We start from the raw sequence: 7,968 nt of genomic DNA on the forward strand, positions 1-7,968 counted from the left end.
TATATATATATATATAAGCGATCCTTGGTTCCGTCTATAAGAACGTGGGCAAACAGTACTATATTAACAATGTAATAAAGTTAAACATAAGTGATTCACTATAAAAAGTAGCTGTATATAGTTAGTGTTATAGATGGTAGTGTGTTAGACATAATTCTAAGTAACTTGCAACGAAAGACATTGAAAGTCTATCAACAGTAAACTTATTGGCCGCTATCGGCCCCCCCCCCCCACACCTAACATCGGACATGTACTGTGAGCTAACAATATATTAGCAGTGTTCTGCTATGGCTGGGTTATACAGCCAAAGCCGGCATTTGTAATTGTTTTTCCTTAAATGCATATGTTTCATGGGTTAAGGCTTCAATGTAACACATGATGCGGGAAAAAATATTAGGGTTTTGACACTACCGCGTCCAACCACTTTGTATAATCTTGTAGAATAGTAAATATGTTGAAAGATTTATTTGACTCTATGGGTAGAACGTATTTTTCGTTGAAAGTTAAAGGTGTTCTTTGTTTGACTAGAAAGATCGCATCGCATCATATCCAGTTGCCTTCAATATGGACTATTTTTATCGAAAACGATACGATTCCTAGGCGTAATTTAGATTAAATTATATATAATATTTGGATATTATGGGAATATTTTTAATTGAGGATTTTTGAAAATTTTCAATTAGTAGTACTTCTCTTTTTTTTACTTAGTTTTATCACTTCGAAAATGATATTTTCAAATAGAATGTAAATTAAGTACAAAAACTTAATTTCTACTAGTATTTGATAAAATAATATCTACATTTTTTACTGAGCACCATTCGTTATAAACGTGCGGACAGTAACCTCACCATTTATTTAACTTAAAAAGTTGAATCAGGCTCACTTTTCTGCTAAATGAAGAATATGCACCAATATCAAATAAAATCTATTCAGAATCAATTATATAATGAAATTTAGTGAATTTTTAATAGCCTTCGTGTTGCTTTGCAATATCTATTACATAGCTGAGCTTCATTTCATTTTTGACTTTTTTTTTTTTTTTTTTCGTTTGATTTTGACTCGCTTTTGCCATTGCTGCTGCTGCTGCTAGCGACAATTCCCAATGTGGGCAATGGGGCTATGGAATTGTATTATGCATGAACCCTCTCGCTCAATTTAAGTCTAACAGAAGGATGTAGCTGGATTTTTCAGTCACTGACGAACCAGATTCGTAATTGTATGCTTGATAGTGACGAAGGTTTCAATCTGACACATTTTTCGGTAATAGACCCGAAGTTCCCCATCGGATCGGTCGAGAGACGACGAACAGCCGTAACGAGTGATGATGAATACATAATACATAGCTTCGTTTGTTCATAGAACTCATTGAGCTTCATTTATTTAAGATCAGTAGAGTAGATTTGGTTTCATGTTAGCTTGCAGCATATGCCACTTCAGCCGAGAGGTGTAGACGGTTGGAACATTAGTTCTATAAGTCTTTTTTTACAATTTACATCTACACTCTTCGAAAGTGCCTCTTGCCTTACAGAAGTTTATTCCAAATTAATTCCGCTATGGCCAGAATTTTCTATCATGTTCAGACTTTAAGGATGGATGCTTTTGGGAACAGGCGTATTTTTCACACCTACCCTGTTCCGTCTTTTGCCGAAACCAGACAGTTTTCAAAACAAACCGGAAAACTTGCCTGTGTATAATATGGATTCAATGGCTGAAAAGGCTAATCATTAAAAATGGGGTCCTAAAGCAAGGATTCATCTGGCACCGGTCGGTCATTCAGTGTCGACAAGCGCCGCCTATAAGTATTTTGAGCGATGGCACCTAGCAAACAATTCAGGGTTCGGCGGAGAAAATGTACGCCTTATCAGGCATCTTCAATCTATGAGATTTCCTCAAATGGGGCCATGTGTGCTCCGTAAACGTTAGGTAGAACACAGGGTGATGTGCCTTCTCGTTGTCTCCGAACACTGAGCAACCACGTTCTTAGGTTTCTAAACAAAACTAGCACAGGTCACGAAGAGCGGTGTCTCTACAGGGTTATAAAGCAGATCAAAGAATGGGCAGCTCGTGGAAACACGTCTGAACCCAGAATTCCACCAGATCTCTATTTTTAGCGTTTAGTAAGGCTTTTTAATAGGGGGTGTTGTGCGCTGATCATCTGCTGATCTGCATTCCAGATTCTGCATTGACAGATTATCACATCTTCCAGTTATTGGGGAATCAGATTTATAACAGTATGCTTGTAGATGACGAGGGTCTCAAAATCTGACGGATTTTCTGCCGAGATGAGGAAGAGCCATAGAGATGGTAAATACATAACAACTCAATTGGTTGCTAGAACCCACATAAAATGCTTTGCTTTTTTTTTTAGATAAAAAAAAAATGTCATTACCCATGATCTAATTGTGTAGCTTGAAAACAAATTAGGACACTGTTTTTTCCTTTTTGAAATCAGTTCTCTCTGCCAGATCAATCAAATCGCTTGCTAGCCATACATTGGATTGAGATGGTGTCTGTGGACTGTGAAGAAATAAATAGGCAAAACAAGACCCAGATAATTTGACTCAGAGAAGCTCAAGAGTGTTTATAAGGTTACGCAACCTAATGAAAGATAAATCAGACTTCCACTACTTCAAAGGTAAAAGGCAAGGGAAACGTTTCAGAAAAACCTAACCTTAGAGAAAATCATTTTCAGCAAAATCCGCCTGTTATACGAGGTTTCACCCAACGTACGATAATGTCTGAGAAAAACGTTTGTGCCTGGTTTTGATTTTTCTTCTGTTTAGCATGAAATTTCATTATCTAAATTTGTATTTATACAATAGAGATAAGAAATAAATAGCGCGGAATATTATCTCGCAGTTCCGTAACTTCCTTAGTATTCTGTAAGTAAACACGTTTGGCACCGGTTTTGTCTAACAAGGCTATAATAGACCTTCGTGGAAATAATGGTTAACAAATACATTGACAGGGCGTGCCTGTATAATAGCATGATTATGGAGATACTGAGAGATTTGCGTTTGTGTCCCCATTATTGAAAGCAGCAACACGTGTAGATTGCGCTTTAATAATAACACATAAAAAAAACACTTCGCATTCAGCCTACGTTCCCTCTAGGCCCTTTAGGGAATACTGATTAATCATAGGTTCACATGACAAGATACTACAGTAACAGGAACAATAGAGGCGCACGTAGGTAATAGAGTATTCGGGGGGTGATAGCGCCACAACGACAGACTAGGTTACGGTAGATATTTTCCAGGAAAAGCCTATTTACGATCATGTTTTTCGTAAAACAAGATTAATAGTGTTATCAGGACAACAAGCGTCACAATAATAATTTTTCGACAGCACGCTTTAAATAAACGGGCAGAAAACCGTCGACGTGACTGAAGTAGTTAGAGCAGACGTAGGGCCTTATTTAGGAAAACACGCACCTTTTATGGTTAAGATAGAACATCTAAGAAAAAATTTATTTAGCTGGACCTACGTATTTCCTAAACGTTGACTTATTTATCGATTACCCATTTATCAGCCTTCGTTTGGCCGCGAAGAATAATAGAATGGATTTCAACAATGATGTTTGACATGATACCATAGTATGTCACAGCAGAACGTTAAGCACGCTTGCAGATATTTTACGTGACACTTATACGCTATCAATCATTTTGACGTGCAAATATTCCTATAGAATAAGTAGGTTGTTCAGAGAAAAAAAATTTTCAAACTCAATGACGGCGTGCTGACTGATCAGACTGAACACGGCCGACTCAGTCACCGACCGGTTCAACGCGCAGGTCGTGCCACCGAAGAGGCTATCTCAATTCAGACCGGTTTTCGACATAAGAGAGCACGAGTATAAATAATAATTAATTATAGAAAAGTGTTTCCTCTTTTCGGTCACCTACTGAGCTAATGAAATGGCCACACGACCGTGCAGGCGGCCTGATGCTCCCACGAAAAAGATACGCTATGGTAAACACTTTTATTTACGTGTATATCTAGATTGTCGCCCGTTCGACGTTACTTCTATCCGTAGCTCCTTATTCGCGTTGACCGACTATGGTCCGAATACGGATATTACCAGTTAGCCGAATAGGGGCTTCGATGTCGTTGGTCTAAACAGCTGTATTGACAGTTGTCGTAGTTCGCTGCAACTGATCGAAAGTACGACCTGAAAACAGGAATATTGTCGCAGTCCGATGCGATTTAAGGACAAGAATAATGTTAATTGATTATTGACAGTTATCCCTTATATATAAATAACTCGCGTGTGATTATTAGAGACCGCACGGACCTGGTAACATCAATCATACGTTTTGTTGTATTCTACATTCCCTGTAGAGCATTTCGCCAAGATTCGCACGCTGGACACGTTTAGAGCACGCAAATGTATGTATTCATAGCCTAAGGATTGTGTTAAGCCTATTGCTAATTGCAGTCATAGAACTAGGCCTCTCGAAGCTTTAAATCGGTAGAAAGAATCAAGGCTAGCACTGCCACAATTCTTAACATACGATCGGATCGCATGTGTCATTCTAGTTGTCCTTAAAACGAAGTCAGCTTGCATATTGTTTCGACTTCTGAATTATCTAACGACTAATCAGACCTTTGGCATAATAAATGAAATAATTATACATAAGGCACCGTAATTGACAAACATTGTAAAAGGATGCAGTATATAAACGCCTTTGCGAATGAGTTTTTACTTCATCAAAGGATGGACATTATAACGAAGAAAAAGTTGGAAGAGAATAACATGGCCATGTAACAGATACTCACTAAACTGCTCCAATATAAGGACCGCATGCATTACAATTCAGCTTGTTTTATGGACCCCTAGTTCAAATATGTTAAGTTACGTTTATCAAGAATGTCTTGATACTAGAATGTACACACCTGAGTAGCAACATCCACACTTGAGACACAATTTTATTTGCCCACACCCTTTCTTTCCTTAAGTTTTCCTGTAGGCGAAAACCTTCCGATCAGCTTCTAAGGTTTTTCTATTGAACCATAGTGTTTAAGCCCACATATCCTTCTCTGCATAGTTTTTCTATCTAGCTGTAAGCGGAACGATTCAACATACGAGCTAGGCACATTTTTCTCCTTTATTGTTCAATAAAGATGAGCTGTCGAAAAGACAGCCCAACTCAACAAAAGCAGTCAATGAGCATGACGAGGATCGGGAACGAGTTGGAGACAGGCTGAGGAAGTTCGTGCTGGAAGATGCGAAGAAAGCCGAAGGGTCCGGACGATTGTACTGAGGGACTGAAGAAGTTTTGGAGTTCTTTTTTCTGTCCCGCCAAGAAGATGAGTCAAACCTATTAGGCCTTCATGCCGTTACCGTTACTGCTGCTAGTACTTTTGTTCGTGGTCGTGGTAATAGTAGCGGTTGTGATCCTGCTGTTGTTGGCACACGAGTTTTGAGTAAATAAAGCCGGTAATGGACGACGGCGTGTGTGTGAGTAATCACCCCACACTTTCGGTTTCTAGTATCCGGCGCTGGAGCTAGACCCAGGCAACGTTAGCCTCAACCTGAACTTCTTTCAGTTATTTTGCTTCCGCAGCGGCAACGATGACTAACCGTGGAAGGCCTTTAATAGCATTTCTCTGGCTGTCCTGCAAAGGATTTCTACCGCTGCTCTTATAATCAGCAGAGCTACAAGAAAAGAAAGAAGTATCTTTCGGGCTGTTGATAAATTAAAAGCATCTTCGAAAGGAGTTAGTCTCCTTCCGTCTTCAATGAGTTCTTCCCTCATAGGTTTGCTAGTACCTTCCGACAGGTTGCGCAAAAAGGACAAATATGTGAAAAGAAACGATACAAGGCTGTCTGGCGACTAAGAAAGATTTTAAGCAGGAGTATATCGTTAGAGGATTCGTAACTCTTTCCGGCAACCACAAAGCGTTCAGCCTTTTGACGTAATTGATTAACGGATTCGCTTTCCTTCAATGGATCGAAGCAAATTTGACGCAACAACATATATAATGTTTGCCGTACCTTGTATTGTAAAAGATATGGGGGTCAATTTCAAAACATCGTGGGATACTCAATCTCACACTTTGATTACAAGTACGTGGCACTCCCATATGTTAAGGTCAAGGAAATTGAAATTGGGCAGACCGACCAAGTGAAATATATACTTAAGTCTACGCAAGTTAACTAGGTGCAAGCGCGACTCATATTGCAGAAATCTCTTAAACGAACGTTAACAAAACAATTTAATAGCAGGAGCTGTTCAGGTCATGCCGACGTAATGCTACGAATAAGTGGGAATGAGGCTGGTGCTTTTGCGTTGGATCACTTGTCGACCACTGATAATCTGGTTGTTGATTTAAAGGACGGCAACTGGCGCGCTGACCTACCTGAAACAGGACAGAGTGCGTTAAATCTCTGGCCTAGTGGTTAACAGAAGATGAAATTAGAGGAATACTGATCTACCACATTGAGATGAAAAGTCGTAGCTGTATGATGGTAAAAAAACTACGAAATTTCATACGAAAAGTGGGAACCTTATACCGAAAGACATGGCGGAACGCTTTTAAGGTAGTTATATTGCTCTAGAGAGGAACTAGTTTTACGTGCTCAGTAGGTATTAAAATAGTCTAACTTATGACTGAAACCCGGACAAAACACTTTTACGTAGCACATAGACTGGCTATAAAAGTGTTTTTTGGAAAAGTTTTTATTTTTTAATAAAAAAAGGGCTAAGTTTTCTGGGAAAGAGCTGTCTTTTCCACGAAGACTATTCTCTTCATCTGACATACCCGTCAAGAGATGTCCTTGCAAAATATGATGAAACACTCGTATTCTATACTGTTCAAATAAAAATATGTTATTTTAAAGTTAAAGCCAACCACATTACGCATCCTGTTTTACTGGTATAAAAGCCTTTTTCACGGGACAAGTTAGGTCTTCATAGAAAACCTTTTACCGAGGTTTCCATATAAACAAAACGCAAGGCCAAAATCAGACGTTTAAGTAACATCTCCTTCCAACGGTTAGAGTCTCTCGCTAAGCGATCGTTACTGCTTACGTGGGCACACCAAGAAAAAAACTCAGAACATCTTTTTCCCGCGGAGTGTTAATGATCGTGTGCCGATTGTGTCTCACTTGTTTGCCTAATGACGTAGAACTCATTTGTTTGCCATGTTTAAACAATGCTGTCAGTCTACTCGTTTTCTCCGACTTTGATCCGATATATTCAGAATTTTAATTCGTGTTTTTAGCCGGTGAGACGAACCAAACGGGTTTACCATTTATGAAGTAGATTTAGCCGAAGGAAATGCTCAGCAAAAATCTGGAAGTCGACTTCTTTATGCATCATCTGGCCAACAAGCGTAAGACAGGAGGGAATAATTTCCACGAGGAAAGAGTTGGTCCACTATCTATCTATATAGCGGCTCTAAAAAGTTCGAACACAAAGTCTACAATCTACGAGTGCTATCTAGTTTGTTGTTGTTATTGTTCTTGTTGACACCATATATATATATATTTGTGTGTGTATATCCTCATACGTACGTATGTATAATACTTGGATACACAGACGCGGGTACAGGTCGCCCGTGTCGTGTACTTTTCGCCGGCCATTGCGTTCGCCGCGACATGGCTAAATAAGAGGAGAAAAACGGACGATATATAATCGATCTAGGGATTATTATATTTTTTATATTATTATTATGTGCATGCCCATAATAGTGACCGCCGCTGACGATGGTGCGGCGACTTCTATCGCCGATATTACCATCATGACGATGGCAGTGACGATGGTGATGATGATGATGATGATGATCGGTTCGTGTAGTTCGTCTGTTTGTTAGAAGACGAAAAAGCAGAGAAAAGAAAAAAGAAGTAGAATGCATTGACCCCCGGTGAAAACGCTAAGGCTTTAAATGCAACACTATTACAACTACTAGCGACACGGCGGCAGCGGCGGCGGCGGCGGCGGCGGCGGCGACGACGACGACGAC

General features: G+C 39.5%; 1 protein-coding gene across 1 annotated transcript in view; it reads right to left on the bottom strand.

Moving 5' to 3' along the window:
- Nucleotides 1-7,968, bottom strand: part of LOC111245036 (uncharacterized) — a 70,311-nt gene that overhangs the window by 59,803 nt on the left and 2,540 nt on the right. The gene's annotated exons all lie outside the window — the stretch shown is intronic.

This window comes from Varroa destructor, unplaced genomic scaffold, assembly GCF_002443255.2.
Source record: "Varroa destructor unplaced genomic scaffold, Vdes_3.0 BEIS01000002.1, whole genome shotgun sequence".
In the NCBI taxonomy this organism is placed as follows: Eukaryota; Metazoa; Arthropoda; class Arachnida; order Mesostigmata; family Varroidae; genus Varroa; species Varroa destructor.